This window comes from Helianthus annuus, chromosome 14 (assembly GCF_002127325.2).
Source record: "Helianthus annuus cultivar XRQ/B chromosome 14, HanXRQr2.0-SUNRISE, whole genome shotgun sequence".
NCBI classification, from domain to species: domain Eukaryota; kingdom Viridiplantae; phylum Streptophyta; class Magnoliopsida; order Asterales; family Asteraceae; genus Helianthus; species Helianthus annuus.
This window is the reverse complement of record NC_035446.2, coordinates 129,646,362-129,667,843: the sequence shown is the minus strand read 5'-3', so window position 1 is coordinate 129,667,843 and position 21,482 is coordinate 129,646,362.

Below are 21,482 nucleotides of genomic sequence, written 5' to 3'. Positions count from 1 at the left end.
TTTTTAGTTAAAGTTAAAAAACAAATTATGTAGGGTTAAAATTGGAAAAAATAAAAACCTTTGGGCTAAAGTAAAAAAATCAAGTTTTTTTTTTGAAAAACTCCTAAAGCTTAATGTACAACTAATAATGCACAAAAAACTTGCAAACTTATATATGGAATAATTGGCAAAAGGACATATTAGAACATGTGGCAAATACCAAAAATATAGGGAGATATATTTTAATCAATCTTATCTTATTTTCTCTTCTTCTATTCCTCTCGCAAATATCAAAACGCATCATTTTCAATATTTTCTTCACTTTCTCTCTCTATAATTACTACACCGTATTACGATTTCTTCATCAATCAATAATTCGAATACCCAATCAACGTGTTCTTCAACTTTTTGAAGAAACCCAGTTTTATTTTATACAATTTCTCATTTTTTCTATCGTGGTGATTTTGAAGCGAATTATCGTTGATCAGTGTTTCTAGCATTCAAATTTCATCAATCGTTGAAGAAATCGGTTTCGACTTGTGTAAGAAATCTAAAGAATTTCGTCAATCATTGCTTTTTACGATCTGGGCTTTCGAGTTTCCTTTTAGAAAAAAAACTCATTTTTTGTATTTTTAGTCCATTGCGTTTTAGAAAAAAAAAAACACTTTTATTTTGTGTTTTTAATCCATTGCGTTTTAGGAGAAAACAAAAAAAAAACACATTTTTTGTTTTTTTAGCCCATTGCGTTTTAGAAATAACACTTTCTTTTGTGTTTTTTGTCCATTACGTTTTATAAAAAAACATTTTCTTTTGTGTTTTTAGTCAATTGCGTTTTATACAGAAGACTTTCTTTTGTGTTTTTAGTCTATTGTGTTTTAGAAAAGACACTTTCGTTTGTGTTTTTAATCTATTACGATTTAGAAAGAACTTTTTCTTTTGTATTTTTGTCCATTGCGTTTTAGAAAGAACATTTTTTTTTGTGTTTTTAGTCCGTTGCGTTTTAGAGAACACTTTCTTTTGTATTTTTAGTCCATTGCGTATTATAAAAAAAAGTTATTTTTGTTTTTTTTCCATTTCGTTTTATGTATCTGGGTTCCCGATTTTTTTTTCAAAAGTAAAGCAATAGTATAGTCGTTTTAAAGATAAAAAATGCTCGTTTTTATGATGCAATTTTTATAAAAAAAATAATGTCGTATGAAAGAGTTATTAACGTTTTAAAAACGATGAGATTAGATGAGAGAAAAACTATTGACTTGGAAGAACTATAATACCCTTAATGCAAACTCATGCCCCTCCCTTTTTGATCAATTCAACTCATTTAATCTAAGCCCTTAGTTAGTTAATGGATGATCAAGATTTCTTCCAAACCTTTTTATCTAAATAAAGTTCATAGTATATCCTGACCCATATAATATAAGTCGAATGGGTGAATTGATTATATTAAAGATAATATGAGTTGCAACACCATAACTTGTAGCAATATAGGTATGCAAGGTAAATGTTGCAAGAATATTGAAGTTGAAGAGTATAGTGGTTAAAGGGTATGATCAAGGAATTTATTGTTACATAAGGTATTGACGTTGTGACATTATGAATTTCTTTGTCTATAAATTTAAGAGAGGTTGGGGGTCCAGGAAGCCAGAATGGATCAGGAAGATTAGATTAAGATGCAGGAGGGTATTGATTTTATAAGTATCTTAGGAGACTCAGTTCACAGATCTTTCAAAATTCAATTTCTTTAATTACCAGAATAAATCAAAATTCGAGTTTGAATATGTGAACGTTGTTGGGGAGATCTGATGGTTTGGTTAGCCTATGAGACTCTAATCGTTTAGAGGTGTAAAGTACAACAAAGGATTGTTACTTTATAGTAAACACAGATGTCCAACTCATCAAATATACAGGTTAGTAACTTCTGGGATAATTCTCTTTTTGATTTTGATTCAATTGACGCAACTGGTAGATCAGGGGGTTTACTAAGTATTTGGGACCCTTGTCTGTTTGCTAAAAAGGCAACAGTGAAAAATAGACATTTTTTAGCCACAATGGGGGAATTTTGCAATGGGGGAGGTGAGATTTCAATCGCTAATACATACGCACCTCATGATCAAAATCAGAAAAAACGGCTCTGGGATGACTTACTTGCTCTTTTGGGCTCTTTTCCGGGTCCATGGATCTTCCTGGGAGATTTCAATTGTGTAAGGGAACCGAGTGAAAGGAAAAACTCAAGATTCAACAAAACTGAAGCAGAGGATTTTAATTACTTCATAAATGCAGCTGGTCTTGTTGAATATGCGATGTTGGGTTGTGCATTTACGTATGCGTCGGATGATGGTATAAAGCTTAGTAAGATCGATCGTATGTTGGTTTGCCACTCCTTCCTGTCTCTTTGGCCTTCTGCGAAACTATGGGGACTACCGAAATATAAATCAGATCATAGACCATTACTTTTGTTATGTTCTGATGTTTCTTTTGGCAAACCTCCATTCAGATTTCTCAACTCTTGGTTAAAAAAGGAGGGTATAAAAGATATTGTGAAAAAAGCGTATGAAGGTGTATTAGGCTCGGATCCTCCAGACAAACTTCTAGCAGCTAAATTGAAAGCCGTCAAAGTCGCTCTAAAACCATGGTGTGTAAAAATAAAAAATAGGGACAGGAAAAGGCTTAATGAACTTCAAAAACAGGTGGAAGAAATGGACTTAAAAGCGGAATCGGTTGTCCTGACCGAACAGGATGTGAAAGAAAGAGATTCGTGGCTGAAAATAATAAACGAATTGGATGATAGCAGGATGGAGGATCTAAAACAAAGGGCAAAGGTGAAATGGGCGGTGGATGGGGATGAAAACACAGCTTTCTTTCACGGGGTCATCAATGGTCATCGGAGGAACAATAGAATCAACGGCCTGAATTTTGATGGAAACTGGATATCACAACCGGACGAGCTCAAAAGTAATATTAAAATGTATTTTGAATCGATTTTTACAGATCAAGAACCCATTAGACCAGAATTCATCAACAACGGCTTCAAAACATTATCTTTGGCGCAGTCTGCGTTGCTTGTGAAGAGGTTCTCAAAGGAGGAAATCAAAGAGGCAGTTTGGAATTGTGGTGGCGACAAGACACCAGGCCCAGATGGTTTTACGTTCAAATTTATCAAAGAATTTTGGGATCTATTTGAAATGGATTTTGGTTTAGCCCTCGACTACTTCTATGTACATGGTAAGTTAAATCGAGGCTGTAATTTGAGCTTCATATCTCTTATTCCTAAAACAAACAATCCTCAAATTATCAACAACTTTAGGCCAATCAATCTGATTGGTTGTATCTCAAAAGTTGTTACAAAAATTTTGGCGAGCAGACTAAAGAAAGTCATGGATTTCTTGGTTAGTGACGTGCAAACAGCATATATAGAAGGACGAAACATTCTTGAAGGCCCATTAATTATTAATGAAATCATTTCTTGGACAAAGAGCAGTAAAAGGGAGATTATGCTTTTTAAAGTAGACTTCGAAAAGGCGTTTGATTCGATAAGCTGGGCTTTCTTAGACTCGGTTTTATCTCAGATGGGATTTCCGGCACTCTGGAGAAAATGGGTTATGGGATTGTTAATGACGGCTAGAACTTCGATTTTAGTAGATGGTTCACCAACGTTGGAATTTGACATACAAAGAGGGGTCAGACAAGGTGATCCGTTATCGCCACTCTTATTCATCTTGGCTATGGAAGCACTACATATAGCTACTAAAAGCGCAGTTGATGTGGGTATTTTCAAAGGCGTCAAAACACGTGGAAACGGTCCGTCTATTTCACATCTCTTGTATGCAGACAATGCATTATTTGTTGGTGAATGGTCGGATGAAAATTTTCACAACCTTGCTAGGCTGCTTAGATGTTTTCATCTGTCCTTGGGGCTAAAGGTAAACTTCTCAAAAAGTAAAGTTTTTGGAATTGGGGTCGGTAACAATGATGTCTCGGAAATGGCTTCGATACTTGGGTGTGAAAAGGGTTCGCTACCTTTCTCCTACTTAGGTCTACCGGTTGGCTCCAACATGGGTCTGGTGAAAAACTGGAAACCGGTCATTGAGCGTTTTGAAAAAAAACTCTCACTTTGGAAGGCACGGACGCTATCTTTTGCAGTGTTGTAAAAGTCGCTAGGCGGTCTCTAGTCGGCCGACTGGGGAGTTGGGAGTAATCGGAGTACTCGGAGAGTACTCGGGGAGTACGCGGACATGGTAACTATAAAGAAAATTAATTGTTATATATTATACATATATTAAAATAAGCATAATTCGTGTCAACTGAGTATAATTTAAAATGAAACATGTTTAAAGTTCAAATATTCTGAATACAAGTCCGAGTAGGCCGATTTTGACCAATTTTGACTAATTAAAAGTCAACAAACCACGTTGACCACCTAGACCGACTAGGCCGACTATTTCTGACTACGTCCGACTAGGCGCCGAGTAGGCCGAGGCCGACTAATTGAGTCCGCCTAGGAGGAAGTCGCCTCGGAGGGGTTCCGAAGACCGAGTACTCGGCCTTGGAATCCGACTTTTACAACACTGATCTTTTGGAGGGAGGATGACACTGGTGAAAGCAGTTCTAGGTAACCTTCCAACTTATTATTTCTCGTTATTTAGTGCACCAGTGCATGTGATTAAATATCTAGAAAAAATAAGGCGTAAATTTCTTTGGGGGGGGGGGGTTGCATGGATAAAAACAAGATGAGTTGGGTACCGTGGTTTAAAGTGGTGGCTCCGAAGGAACAAGGGGGTTTGGGTATTGGCAGTTTGGCTTCGATGAACAAAGCTATGATGGTAAAATGGATCGTTAAATTCAGAAATGAAACATCACACCTCTGGACGAAAGTTATTATGGCCATACATGGGAGATTAAGAAACTACAATGTTATTCCTATTAAGAACTCGGTAACAGGGGTATGGAAAAATATAATACAACTGGGTAAGGGTTCAAATTTTAAGCTTTCTGATGTTGAAAAAAGGTTGGAGGTGAAATTGGGTTGCGGAGACAAAACATTTTTTTGGCTAGATAAGTGGGTAGGTGAATGCTCATTAAAAGATCGGTTCCCCAATCTTTTTGCTCTGCAAATCAACAAACATAGCCTGGTTCAACACATGTACAGTATTGAGAACGAGATTATCTCATGGAAATGGGGCGGCGGTACTTCGGCTAGTCATACTGAAGAGACATGGGAGCAATGCAAATCGCTGTTACAAAATGTGGAATTAAATAAGAAAAGGGACAGATGGCTGTGGAAACAGGAGGATAACATAGAAGAATTCTGTGTTGGATATTTGCGATCAGAACTGGATGGGATTATTCCGGTTCCGGAAACTAAGGTTCTTACATGGCTGGGTTGGATACCGAAAAAGATTAACTGTTTTTTATGGAGAGCGGTGCAAGATAGAATCCCGACGAGAGAAGCATTGGCGATGAGGAATATACAAATTTCTTCGGTTTTATGTGCGCTATGCAATCGATGTATCGAATCGGTTGACCATTTACTGATTTCATGTCAATTTGCTCAATTGGTTTGGACGGCGATTTCGTTATGGGTCAAAATTCCGCTTCCAAGATACTTGCTTAGCGTGGTTGGTTTGATGGAACATATTAAAGCTCATAGTTCGTCACTAGAAAAAAAGAAGGCGGTATATATGATACTTGCGGCAACATGTTGGACACTTTGGTGTAAAAGAAATAATGTTATTTTCAACAGCAGGTCAATGAATGTTTCAAGAGCTGTTGGGGAAATTAAAGCAGTTTCATTCTTATAGATAAAAGAAAGAGCTGGTAGAAGGGATCTAGATTGGGAAGCATGGGTAGATTTTAGTTGTTTCATGTGATTCCTGTTGTTTGTTTTCTTATGTACATTGAATTGTTGCTGTGTTGTATCTGGGCATTTATCTTAGCAACTTGCTAAGGTTTATGTCTGTATGTTTTTAGTTTTTATAATATCGCCTTTCTTCAAAAAAAAAAATGAAATCTTCCACTTCAGGTATGTGGGTTTTTTGTAAGGATTTTAATGCGGTGTGGTAGCCGGAAGATCATCGTTAGTCTCGATTTAATCTCGTGAGGCCAAGGACTTCAATGATTTTATTCATTGTTCCAATGCCTCAAAATTAGCTCTTAAAGGTAAGAGGTATACTTACTTTTCAGGGAATTAGATAAGTAAGATCGACCGCTTTCTATGTTGTCAAGCGTTTTTCAATAAATGGCCTAAGGGTGATCGGGGCACTCGCGAGGAGTGGGTGCGGTGACCCAGTTCACCGCTCGGGAACACCGGCGCCATCGGTGCAGGGAGGGAGATCGGGGAGGTTTAACCGAAAAAGGAGAGAGGAGATGGTGGGGCCACCCTCATTTTCAACCAATCAATGATTTTCCTTTTTTCTTTTTTTTTTAATAAAAAAACAAGTCACCTAAGAGGGGAGTGCCGCCATCAAATTGGGGTGTGAGGGGAGTTTAAGAGGGAAGTTGACGTGACATAACCTGATCGGGTGTGCGTAAGAGAGGGGACTCCCCTAAGAGGGGAGTGCCCCTCTCACCCTAATACCAGTTAGACTAGAGGGTATGGAGAGCCTCATCCTCAAGAGGATGGGCCGCCACGTCAGCGCCACGTAGGCTCGGCTTGGAAGGGATGGAGCTAGGGGGTGGGGGATGAACCCCTTTATATATATATATATATGTATGTATGTACAGATGTGTGTGTTAGGAGAGAGGAGAGAGGCACGGCTTCCCCGGCTGTGGGGTGCCGGTTGTGCCGGGCCGGACCTAAGGGAGGCGGTGTGAGGGACCGGCGCCGGTCCTAGCCAGGCCTCAGCCGGCCCCATACCCACTAGTCTTATAGAGCTCTGCATAATTTACACTCTAATCACTGCCATATTCTTTCAATTAGGGGTAAATGGCAAAGAATTTTATAATACGATTGCAATAAGTATATAACATATATATATATATATATATATATATAGGGTAGGACTAGATAGAAAACCCTATCTATATAAAAAACCCTAGAAAACCCAACCTCCCGACATTTTTTTTTCAAAAAAATAACACATGTAATATACATGTTTTTAAGAGTTTTGGGCCAAAAAAATCAAAAAAGCGCCGAAGGGATAATTTAAAAAAAAAAAATTTTCAGCAACTTTCAGCATTTTTGTCCAACACATGTTAGGCACTGAATTTTGTTTATTTTTTTTAAAAAATCCCTTCGGCGCTTTTTTGTTTTTTTGGCCCAAAACACTCTAAAACATGTATATTACATGTGTAATTTTTTTCAAAAAAAAAATGTCGGGAGGTTGGGTAAAAATGGGGGGAGATTTAGGTTTCCAGAGTTTTCTAAGAATTTTAGGGTTTTTTGTCTAGCATTAAGACAAAAAACCCTAAAATTCTTAGAAAACTCTGGAAACCCAAATCTCCCCCCATTTTTACCCAACCTCCCGACATTTTTTTTTTGAAAAAAATTACACATGTAATATACATGTTTTAGAGTGTTTTGGGCCAAAAAAAACAAAAAAGCGCCGAAGGGATTTAAAAAAAAAAATAAACAAAATTCAGTGCCTAACATGTGTTAGACAAAAATGCTGAAAGTTGCTGATTTTTTTTTTAAATTATCCCTTCGGCGCTTTTTTGATTTTTTTGGCCCAAAACTCTTAAAAACATGTATATTACATGCGTTATTTTTTTCAAAAAAAAATGTCGGGAGGTTGGGTTTTCTAGGGTTTTTTATATAGATAGGGTTTTCTATCTAGCCCTACCCTATATATATATATATATATATATATATATATATATATATATATATATATATATAAAGATTACACTAAGATTATAATAAATAATATCTATAAACAAAAAAATACAAATTTATATCGAGTAAACGAGCAAATTTAGTCCGTAATCGAGAAAGGAAACGGGTACATATAATCGGATAATCGGGATGGGTAAACATGTATAACATCAAATCCCATACCCGACCCATATTTCCAAAACTAACCCCGTACCTGATTACCCGTCCCATGTGTTTTGGGTATCGGGTTTTCCCATCAAGTTCGGATTTCGTTGCCATCTCCGGTTTGAGGAAGACTTCGTGAACATTTTGGACCGGTTTCATGTGTGTGTGGGAGTAGTTATCTATCAGCTATAGTTCATATCTCTAATAGGTGAAGTAACGACCTGATAGGCCTTAATGATTATCAACCCATTAATTTGGTGGGAATAATAAATAAAGCAATTTCTAAAATATTGACAAACCGGTTAAAAAAAGGTGATTGGCTCAGTTATCTCTGACACCAAATCGGCTTTTATTAAAGCTAGGTATATCTTGGATGGTTGCTCATGGTGAATAGAACACTCTCTTGGCTTAAAAAGAAAAATGATAAAGCTTACATATTCAAGATGGACTTTGAAAAGGCGTATGACAACGTTAATTGGGAGTTTGTTATTCCGGTCCTTTCTCAAATGGTTTCTCTTCGGTTTGGCACGGTTGGGTTTTTGGTATTCTCAAATCGGTAAGATCGTCGATTTTGGTCAACGGGTCACCTACTTTTGAATCCAAATGCGAGAAAGGGGTGAGGCAAGGGGACCCTCTATCTCCGCTCATTCTTCTTGTGGTTATGGAAGCTTTGGCTTGTATGATCAACAAGGCCATCACAAATGGGGTTTTTAAGGGTATTTAAATTTTGAATGGAGGCCTGATGATTTCGCATCTTCTTTACGCGGATGCTGCAATCATCCTTGGTGAATGGTCCTTAGAGAATGTTTAAAGCTCCCGGGTAGTGAAAGAATCTCCTCTTGGTCTCTACTAACACTAGATGTTTACGTGCCCTAAAGTTTGATCTCTTGTCGGTCTCACAAATCTCAAGACACCAAATGATGTTAAGGGGCGAATCAAAACTCATGAAAAAATGTATTGATAAGCGGTCAAAACGGATAAGGGGTAACAATCTCACTCTCGTGCAAATTATAATCTATGTTCGGGAAAACCTAACTGACTCACAACCTATCTCCTCTCCGTCTCAAGGTACGCGCTTGTCAAGTATGAAGTCTAAACTAGGGGTGAGCAAAACATAACTGATAACCGAACCATAACCAACATAACCGAACCGCTATTAACCGATAACTGACATAACCGAACCGCTATTAACCGACATAACCAATGATTATGGTTATGAAACTTTGTATAACTGAATAATCGGTTATGGTTATGAAGCTTTGATTGACCAATGTAACCGAAACCGAACCGAACATGTAATTATAAGTCTATATAGTGGATTTATGTTTTACATTAAACGTGTAGAGATTTTTTACTAAGATAAAAGTATGCTAGTAACAAAATGATCTTAGCGTAGATACTCTTTATTTTAATGAAGAACTGAGGTGTTATGATTGTAACTTTTTGTTGAGAATTTAACATATTAAAGGGAATCCCACATAAGTAGTTTAACCTAAAGGTTGTGGTCTTAGTTATTTTATAAAAAAAGACCCAAGTTAAGTCCAAACCGTGCACGCACCTAATAACAACCCTACACCACTATTTATTTCAAACATTTCTTGGTTAATTAACCAAAAAATGACCAAAACCGAATCATAACAAACTTCATAACTGATTAACAACCGAAGTTCAGTTATAGTTATGGTTAATGGTAAAAACTGAACCAAACCGATCCATACACACTCCTAGTCTAAACATGCAAGATCTAGATCTAAGATTGACAAGTCAACCAAATTAATAATCAACATACAATCAAGTATAAATTCATGCAATTTCTTAGTCCTAAACACCAAGTTAAGAAACAAAGATAACAATTAGATCTAAAATCACATCCTAAACATCATCCAGGTGATAAAACACAACATTCATTAATATAGTTTAAATCTTTATACAAAAATATCAATTTCCAAGTTTCAAAACCCATAAACAATCAACAAAAAATCAATAATCATCCCATTGACTAGATAACCATAAGTAAACTAGCCTAACATCATCAAAACATAAGTGTCAAAATCAAATCTCAAAGAAATCAGCGTTATTACAAAGTTTCAAATCTAAAAACTAGCTAAAAATGCGAAAAAGACACCAACTGAATAACACCGGTCTTCACCTGCACTACCAACACAAGTTCCGAGCCTTCCCCGACGTGTTGGCAACATTTTGGTAATGTTTTGTGCGGGTGGATGCAAGAAAAATAGACCTAAGGGTATATATAGGAAAGCCCAAGTGACAATTATCTCGGCATGTTTCAAATGAACCATCTACAATTCCAAATGGACCATTGGAACTTGGTCGGTGCAGAACTTTTGTGCAAACGAACAATTTGCACTCCAACTAGTCCATTTGGAGCGGGGTAGGTTATAGTGCATGCCAATTCTCTCTCATAATCAGTGCTGCATATATGGGTGCAAATGAAGCATCTGCACTCCAAATGATCCATTTGGAGCTGAGGAAACCTTAATAATACATGCGGTTGACAATGGTCCATCTGAAACAAATTTTTGCTGAAAACTTTGCCTCTTTGCTCCAACTTGAAGCCCAACTTCAAACAATATCCGGTTCCATTCGAAATCTCTCGTTTAAGCATTAAACCTATAAATTCACCAAAAGATTAACTAGGTAACTTAATCTAGCGAACTTTGCAAGTAAAACCGGGTAAAATAAGTAGAAAACCGAGGGAAATATACATATAAAACCAATTATATCAGCTTATTAGACTACAATTTTGTTGTAATCAATGGGAAATTTACTATATGTAATTTCTAAAGTTTTATTAAATATATATTTATTTATACATTTTATATGGTAGAAATTTTTCTATATATTAAAGACTAGGTTATAACCCCGTGTATTACACGGGTTGAATAAATAAATTTTATATACTAAATAATTAAACAATATATCTTGAAAAACCTCATTTATTGCACGGGTTAAATAAATAAATTTTATATACTAAATAATTAAACAATTATATCTATAAGAACCATATTGTACGGGTTGAATAAATGTAGTTTTATATACCAAATAAAAAAGTTATATCTTTAAAACCACGTGTATTACACGGGTTGAATAAATGTAATATTGTTTACCAAATAATAAAAAAAATTTACATCTTTATAAATATGTGCATTACAGGGTTTGAATAAGTGTAATTTTCTGTACTAAATAATAAAAAAAATATATATCCTTAAAAAACCCGTGTATTGTATGAATTCAATAAATCTAATTTTATATATCAAATAATAAAAAGTTATATCTTAAAAAACCCCATGTATTACATGGGTTGAGTAAATGTAATTTTGTATAGTGAAAATAAAAATATTTAATATATTAATACAAAGTTTGGTTTTCGTGATAAAAATAGATTATTCTGTTGATGCAAAATTTGTTAATGAAGTCTCAATAAATTTAATTCTTTATTTAAAACTCTGTAAATATATAAATGATAAATAATATTAGTTATTTTTATTTTAAGTTTCGTAAAATCTAGAGTTAATTACATAGTTAGTCCCTGTGATTTGCACAAAATAATATACTTAGGTACTAATAGTTTAAAATAACATTTTAGAGTATTAACTTTTCATTTTGTAACGTTTGGAGGTATTAACGTTATTTGTAGGTTTAAAATCACATTCCATTAGTACCTAAGTTTGTTATTTTGTGCAAACCACAGGGACTAACTATGTTAATACCCTAGAAATTAATACCTCCAAACGTTACAAAATTAAAAGTTAATACCCTAGAATGTGATTTTAAATATTCAAGTATGTTATTTTGTGCAAACCACAGGGACTAACTATATAATTAACTCTAAAATCTATTTGATATCAAACTAAACAAAACGTTCAAATATAATTAATTCAAATAAATAATATTATAAATGAGAAAGAGATTAAACTAAATAATAATTATCTATAAGATATTAAACTAATAATATTTAGTAGAAGGGTTATCTTATTAAACCAAATAATATTAAACTAAAATAATAATTATCTATAAGAGATAGCCTAATATAATGACAAGTGTCCCAAAAGTGGTTTCTTTTATTATATAGTAAGATTCTAAATAATAATATTAAAGAAAAAATAAAATAAAATAAAATAAAAGGATGAACTTGGATATGTATTAAATGCGAGTAAAACTTAAATTCAATAATAAAATAGAGCAAAGCTTTTTCATAGTCATTGGAAAAATATTGGGGCAAAACGTTGATGTGCATAAAATGTGAGCAAAAAACTTCCCACACATTGGAAAAATACTATGACATAAAACTTAACTGCTGGGGCTCGAACCAAGGAAGTAGGGGCGCAAACAGCAAACGAGACAAGCTATTTCAAATTGGCTTAAGAAAAAGCTTGAAACGAGCTGAGCCCTAGCTTGAGCCGAGCTTAAGCCTAAAATAAAGCTTGTTTATTTATCGAGCCCGAGCCTTGTGATGGCATGTAAATTTTGTCAAGCTCGTCGAGTTTTATCAAGCCTTAGTGTAATATTAGTTTGTTATTAATATTTAATAACATTTACCCTTATTAAAAGTTGTCTAGTAAACGAGCCTAGCTAAGCCTATTTAAACTTGTGTATGAGCCGAACCCAAACCAAAAAATAAGCTTGTTTAGCAGACGAGCTAAGCTTCACTTATCGAGCTCGCGAGCCTAAACGAGTCTATTATTTAATATATTAATTAACAGATAATAAAAGGCCGAGCTCGAGCTTGAGAAACAAACAACGAACCGAGCTCGAGTCTGGTCAAGCTCGAGCTCGAGCTCGGCTCATTTGCACCCCCTATAAGGAAGTCAAATTTGGAAGAACGCGCTTTAACCAGTCAAGTTACATTAGTTTTTATCATTTTCTCTCTTTACTTAGAATACATAAAAATTATATATAATTAAAAAAAAGCCAGGCCCTCGGGTACCCTTGTGTCGTTGCCCACTCGACCCTCCCCCAAAACCGTCTCTGTGACGCTAGACTGCAAGCCATTTGGTATGATATGTTTATTTAAATGTCAAGTTTTTAATGTGTGCCTAATTGTTAAGTTGTGGTCAATTGTGTAATTAAGGCTACGCTATACACATGGGTTTCTAAAGCATGTATACATCTAAATTGCTTTCTCTATAACAATTGTATTAAAGCATTATAAACAACAATACTTTCCTAATTTTTCTATTCAACATAGTTGATGTGGTCGGAGGGATTTCTCATACATTTATAGTTTGTGCATGAAAAAAAGATCATATTTAGTTTTGCGATATATATATATATATATATATATATATATATATCTAATACTAATAAAAAAGTATACATAATGCCACATGGCATTCTTATGCTAAAACAAGAGCTTACTTAATGCCATATGGCATTATCTCCTTCAATTCACTATTATTATTATTATTATTATTATTATTATTATTATTATTATTATTATTATTATTATTATTAATTAATTAATTAAGTAATTAATACAAAACAATAAAAAATTCCTTAACAACTTAATACTAATAAATATTTTATTGTTTACTTATATATTGATTATATTTACTTTTGGCTTATCTAAACTATATAGTTAGTTATGAGTAATAATTCTATTTATAATAAACAATTTTAAATAATGACAATGTGACAAAACCTTCTTATTCTTTAAAAGGATTTTTTTACTATACGCTTAAAAATCTATTAAATAAACTATTATTTTATATTATAATAATAAAAAAGATAAAGAATAGGTTAATAAGATATTTGAAAACCGGTTTACTTCCATGCTTTGAAAGCACTTTTAATGTTATTAGACCCGTGTAATAAACGAGTTTAAGGATAAAATATCTTCATAATAATTTTGATGCAAGTCTATACTCACCGGATATCCTAAATGGAGTTATATCTTTAGGCGTGCGAAACCATTGATAATTAACAAAGGTCAGTGTTCCGGTGACGTTATCAAAAAATATTGTTTGGAAGAATGGTTTAAGTAATGGAACTCGACGACAGGTCCTATCACTGGGTGATCAGGTTATTGAGGCACTCATATTATCCGGAAGTAATACTAGCACTTGAACGTTTACCCCTAGATTTCGTTTAATACCGTCAAATAGAAGGATTCCGTTTATATTGAAAAGAGAGAGTTTCCTCTCACCCTATGTTTTGCCATCACGATAAATAAAAGTATAGGACAATTTATATGTAAAGTTAGTTTGTTTCTAAAAGAATTGGTTTTTACACATGACCAACTGTTGCATCATGTATGGTAAAAAATTCACTTATGTAAATTTATGAAGAGAATATAAAATTTAAAAAATTTACAAATTTATATCCTTAAACCCGTGTAATACACGGGTCTAATAATCTAGTATATATATATATATATATATATATATATATATATATATATATATATATATAAGTATTGTCTACAACAATTGTGATTCGTCTTGAATACAGTTATTGAACATGAAAATTTGATCTCACTATTTGTAATATAGATTATGACACGTTTGAATTTCGTGTAAGGCAACCATACTTCACAAAAATAGTGACGGTAAACTTGATTCGCAAATTTGAGTTTTTGAACTTGATTCACACACGGAGTTGTGAACATAGCTCACAAATTCAAAAGGTGAACTAAGATTAACAACCATGTTAATATGGTGGGATAGATCCATGTATACATTTATAACAAGTGTTTTATGTGCAAATTTGTTGGCTATGAATGTTTGTGAAAAGAGGTAAATATACAATATTATTGTGAGAAAGGTACAATCAATAACATATCGAAGATGACAGTTAGTAGGTGTTGATGTAACAAATAATAGACCAAGGATAGTAGCTGGGCTTCTTAGGCAAAAGGGTTGAAGGGTTCAACTTTGCCTAACGCAGGTTGTGGGGTCCCCCCACGTTTGCAAGACATGGAGAGAGGTTCACTAGTTTATTTTTGTTGTTTGCTAAAGATCCTCCTCTGAAGTGTGCTCAGATTCGGATGAATTAGCAAAAGGAATGTATGTGTTGAATGTGAAAGGAAGTAACTCGCATGAAGCAAGTACTCGAAGTGAATGACCAGAGATCTTAGGAATCAGGGCTGGCCAGGAATGTCTGCTTAGTAAATGAAGTGTCTAATTTATAGGAGAAGGCATCTCTCAAAGGGGAATGCATTTGACTAGTGACCATGCTTGCAGTGAGGGACTTACCCTTTCGGGGGTTGAAGCCTTTTGACTCGCAGATAAAAGAGTGTGTTCTGTAGACCTGCGTTACTTTTGCGGCTGGTGAGTTGGTGAAGCAACCCAGAGATGTGACTTCTTACTGTTTCCGAGTTGCTTTATTTCAGCTCCCCAGATTTTGAAGCTTTGAACCTTTTTACCTTTTAAGCACTCATGCATTAATGTCATTTTATTTGGTCTTGGGCTACCCCCGTCATCAGCCCCCCAAGTCAGAGGTTTTTGTGGGATGAGCTCAAAGACTTCTGACTTTTATACATGTATTTTTCCTGCTTAAAGGCTTCAAGGGTTCGAAGCTTGAAGGGTTGGAAACGGTTTTGGGGTTTCTTTTTGAATTTTGAATTTGACAAGACAGTTGACATGACTTGTGACAGTTTGTCACGCGGCGGTTTTTAATTCCTTTCCCTAATCATATTAACTCTTATCTCCTTAATTTACATTTACTTTAACACAAGAAACATCATTCGCTTTCTTTTTCTCAAGTTTTCCTCTTTTCGAAAACAGGTTAGTTTTCCTCTGTTTTATTTTCTGTTTAATTTTCGCATATCATGGGTGCTCGTAAGGATTTGGCAAAGTCATTTTCTCGAATGACTCAGGAGGAAGTTGATTTGTTTTGTATGGAGTGGGGGATAGGGACGAAATTTAAACCGGTTGCACCGGCTTGTGATAAATCTATCAATGAATGTCATCCTGGTTCGATTGCTTTATATTGTCGGCATTTTGAGTTTTCCAATCTTCGTCAACCATTTTCAAACTTCGTTTTGAATATTCTGGAATATTATCGAGTTTCTTTTGGTCAGATTCATCCCTTTGGCATGGCTAGGGTTTTATATTTTGAAATTTTGTGTCGGCCTCCGGGTATGATCCATCCTTGTTATCATTCCACCATTTCTTCCGGCTTGCTAAGAATGGTGATTGGTTTACCTTCGAGACCACTCAAGTTGATACATGTTTGGTTTCGTCCATGGTTTCTACACTTGGGGTCTGGAAGGACTGGTTTTTCTGGGTGTCCGAAGAGATTGTTCCCTTTAAACTTGTTTGGAGACACCCAGATGCCGTTTTGAATGAACCAGAGCCTTCTGCTTCTGACATAAACACTCGTTTTTTAGAAACTCTCAGGGAGTGCCCTTCGAGGCTTCGTCCCTTCCCTGAGCATTTGTTGGTGTTATTGGGTCTTAGTAAAGTGTGGGAAAAGGCCAATCGGGATCCGGTGCTTATTAGAGATGGGAAGGGTATGCATTTATTCTTCTTTCGCTCTTTTGTTCCTACTTCTTTGTTTGCTTATGTGTTTTTATATTTGTGTTGCAGTTATGTCTGCTCTTGACTTTATCAAAAGCGATGATACCTCCGACGTTGGCTTTGATGATGTTGCTGCTACCCCTGGTGAGAATGCAGTTGTTAGGGGTTCTGTTTATAGGTTCGAGGGTTTCGGGTATGTAAATGTCCCCAATGTCAGAGGTTTCACCAAGGCTACTGCTTCCAAGGGTTCCACTCGTCGTTCTCAACGCCATCTAAAAGGTGTTGATCAGCCTTCTGGTTCGGAGCCTATTGATGTTAGTGATGATATTGAAGCATCAGCAGATCAAGCTATGGATGTCAGCAATGGTAAGGAGAAGGAGTTAATTGTTTCAAGCAAGAAGAAGAAGTTAATTAAGAAAGGTAGCACTCCTGTTATTCAAGGTTCATCAGTTAAGAGTGTTGAGAGCTTCGAAGGTTCGAAGGGTCAGGAGGTTTACATGCCTAACTGGGGGGTTAAGGTTGGTGATTCTTTCAAAGACCCGGCTGTTTGTGCTGAGGCCTTAGCTCATTTCGCTCCTCCTGGTGTTCGAAGCACTATATCTGGGATGGAGGCTGATTATCTTATTTCTAGGATGATGCTGGGTTCCTGCAACCTTTCAGCCCTGCTGGCTGAAGGTGTTAATCGCTTTGCTAAAGGCATGCAGGAGTATGAGGAGGCCTTTAAGAAGAAGGAAAAGATGAAAGCTTCGATTGCCGCTATGAAGAAGGAGATTGATAGTTTTTCTAAAAAAGAGTTGGCTTGGGTCAAGAAGGAGGGTGAGCTGACAAGAAGACATGAAATTGAGATGAGTGATCTCAAAAAGAGTTTTGAAGCCGATAGATTGAAGCTAAAATCTAACAGGGAGGCCTTAGTTGTTCAACAAAAGGCTTTTGATGAGGAAAAAGATGGCCTGAAGGCTTTGGTTGCCCAAGCCACTGATAACCAGTGGCTTATTGAGCAGGGTTTTCATCAAGTTGTGACCTATCTTCTTCACTCTAAAGAGTTCAATTCTGCTCTAGGTGAAGTTTACACTAAACTGCTCAATCTCGGTAAACATCAAGGCCTTCTTGCAGGTTATAAGCTTCATGAGTCTGGCCATCCTTTGGAAAATCTCCTTTGTACCGTCCCGAGGCTTCCGATGTCTTCAAGGGTTCCGTAGAGCAGATGGAAAGGCTAACATACCCGTATGTGAGCCAGGTCGCTTCTTGCTATGATAAGCCCCTCTCTGTCTTGAAGGAACTAAAGCTTGATGGTCTCAATGAGAAGGTATGCATCGAAGTACTCAGCTCTCTTTCAAGGAAACGTTCCTATTCAGGAGATAGCGAAGATACCTTTTCTGGAGAACTTGATGCTCCTAAGGATGCCAGCTTGGAGGGTTCAGCTGTTGTTGGTGAAGGTTCGAAGGCTAAGAAGATCAAGAAGACTAAGAAGGCCAAAGGTAACAGCTCTGGTGCTTCTAAGCCTTCTACTGATGCATGATATTCGTAGCTTTCTTAGCACCTTTTAAAACAATTTGTGGTTTGTAATCTTAACTTCAAACAATATTAGGTTTTGCAGGAACCCTTAAGGTTCCTGTTATGTGGTTGTGTTTTAGGCCTGTATGGCTGTTTGGACAATTTCTGAACTTATAAGTCACTAGGACTTGTTTTTAACTTGTGTTTGGATGGTTGAAAGTCTTTCAAGGCTTTCTTTGCTATGATGCTATGCTTAACTATTTTCTTTGTGTTGTATTTTTTATACTTGTGTTTGTTTTGCTAAGGCAGCTTGGTTGGCTTTAAGCCTTTAAGCTTTTCGCCAATCCCGTATGTAGGTTGAAGCCTTCAAAGCTTCTTGGGTTGCCATGTATGTAGCTTGAAGCCTTCAAGGCTTCTTGGGTTTGTGACTTTGCTTGGTTTGTATCTTTAAGTTTTTATAACTTTGTTCAAGTTGTTGCATTGTTCCTTAAGCTATTTTCTGCTTTTCTTTTCGCTTTGTCTTTTTCAAGTTTGCGTTGTCTTCATGTTTCTTATACCTTAAAGGGTTCAGTGCTGCAGTCACTTAGCCTTGGTATTTTTAACAAGAAGACATAGCACCTATCCTTTTCATCAGTTTATTTGATTTCGTAAGCCTGTTGGTTTGCTATTCTTCTAAGGCTTAAGGAACATTTGGTGTAGGCTGTTCAAACCTGTCTATGAGACCACTTTGTTTTTGATAATAAGTCTCATGGAGTTGTATTGATTTAGGAACTCACCCCTTATATAGGTCCATTCAACCCTTGAACCTATTGAGCGATGTGGCTTGGGAGCTCAACCCCTTACATGGCCCTTGCCATGGAGTTTCTTGCTAGGTTCTCAACCTAATTTTAGGATAGAAAGACAATTTTGATAAAACAACTTCATTCATTCAAGAGATATTTTTACAAAAGGTTTTCATAGTTCAACTCTTGAAATGCAACATTGTGAAATACAAACCAATCTTTCCCGTTTAGACATGGAACCTTTTCAAGGTTTTTCCATTCCAGTGCCTTGGAAGCCTTTTACCCTCTGGGTCTGCTAGCTTGTAGGATCCACCCTTATGTGCTTCAAGGATGGTGTACGGGCCTTCCCATTTTGGGCCAAACTTTCCTTGGTTCTCTTTTTTGCTAGCTTCATTGTTTCTAAGGACCAGGTCTCCTGGCTTGAAACGTTCATTCTTGACTCTCTTGTTGTAGTAGGCTTCCATTCGTTGCTTGTATTTGGCTTCTTGAATTGCGGCTTGGTCTCGTGCTTCCTCTAGGAGTTGTAAGTTCAACATAGTCTCTTTTTGGTTTGTCTCGGGATCTATGTTGACGATACGTTGTGTTACAACTCCTATTTCAGCAGGAATTACAGCCTCGGACCCAAATACTAGGCTATAAGGTGTTCTTTTATGGCTTGTTTTTTTCGGTTGTCCGGATTGCCCATAAAACACTTGGCAATTCTTCGAGCCAGTTGCTTTCATACCTTCCCAATCTTGTTTTAATCCCTTCCACTATGCTTCGATTCGTCCTTTCAACTTGACCGTTTGATTGCGGGTAGGCCACTGAGCTAAAAATCTGGTTGGTCCTGAACTCCTTACACCAAACGCTGAAAGGCTTCTCAGCAAATTGTTTTCCATTGTCGGTGACAAGCACTCCCGGCAATCCATAACGGCAAATGATGTTTTTCCCAAACGAAGTTAATGATTTGCTTGCCCGTGATTTTTGCAAGTGGTTTAACCTCAGGCCACTTGGTAAAATAATCTATGGCTACCAACAAAAATTTTACTCCACCTTTGCTTGGGGGGAATGGACCGACAATATCCACGCCCCATTTGTAGAAGGGCCATGCTGAGGTTATTGGGACAAGATCATGTTTGGGACTTTTTGGGACAGGTGCATGAATCTGGCAGGCATCACACTTCCTTAGCTGCTCAATGGCATCTCGGTGCATTGAGGGCCAAAAATACCCAAGGTTCATGAGTTTGGCAACCACCGATCTAGCTCCAAAATGAGCTCCGCATATTCCCTCATGAACCTCTTTGACCAAATATTGACTTTGCTCGGGACCAACACATCTAAGCAAGGGTGCAAGGTAACCCTTTTTATAGAGGGTTTCCCCTTGTAGTACATACTGCCTTGCCTTGATCTTAACCCTCTCAGCCTCTGTTTGATCACTAGGTAATTCACTGTTTTTGAGGAACTTCTTTATTGGAGTCATCCAATTTGGATTCTCTTCGGTGATTACATCTTGAGCTTCTAACTCATCAATTGATGGAGCCTTTAACACTTCTACCAACACCTTCTTTGTAAGGTGAGCAAAAGTGAGAGATGCGAGTTTGCTTAAGGCATCTGCCTTCTTGTTTTGGGACCTGGGAATTTGCTTGATGCTACATGTTTGGAATGTGTTCATCAATTCTTTGGATTTTTCTTTGTACCTTTTCATGTTGGGCTCTTTTGCAATGTAGCTATCTGTCACACCCCGATATTTCCACATATTACCGGTGGGCCCGGCGGGGAGTATCGTGACGCAGTTGATATCATCATTGCAATACACACAAAATTATAGCACAGCGGAAGGCTTGGCGAATAATCTATTACAAACCATAGTGTCTGAGTGTTCGAGTTTATGAATATACAGACTGGAATGCAATAAGATCCACAGGCGGATCATAATGTACAAAAAAAAAAACAAAAACAACAGACTTCAGGTATCTTATGGATTTGCAAGATCATCTATAGACACCCTATAGCTCCAGCCTATTACGAGAGGTACCTTTCAATCAGTCTTTAAGAAAATACGTCAGTTTACACTGGTAAATACAATTTAACTGACTCTTTTTGAAAACATTTATGAAAATTGATTTAAGTGCACATGGCACAAATCATTTATAACTTGGGACAATTATTTAAAGATAATCTTGTATACTGATTTATATGTTTGTCATACAATCGGGGCCGGTTGGAAGCCGGTCGTGATTAACCAACTCACCACATATAGAACCCACAAAGGAGTTATCCCCAACATGTGGGTTTATATATATTATTTAGCATTTGCATCTGTCAGGTGTATGCCTACACCCCGTGCATAAGTCGTGGCCATTTTCAAATGAAATGAGCCGAGGATATCTAGGACACGGTCGATTTAACCCCCAATGCTTATGTTATCAAACAAAACAGATTAACACGGGTTAGGTAAATTTATTAATCTCAATCCGATTAAATGATTTCATACCCGACCAAGTGGTATTATTATAATACCATATCCCAAGCCCGTATAAGGGAAAATAAGTTAAAAGTATTTACCTGATGCTAGCAGTAAAATTCCTAAAACTTTTTGAAGGCACCTTCTACCGGAAGCTGTTTAATCTGTATAGAAGGTTTATTAACCTATTAGGATGCTAACGGGTCTTTAATTTTGTCAAGGACTTAGACCGGCTAACTAGAAGGAAACCTTACGGTTCTAAACGCTAGATTAAACGGAGACCGGAATAGAATGTGATTTAGACACGACAAGCTTGGATACTTGTATAATAT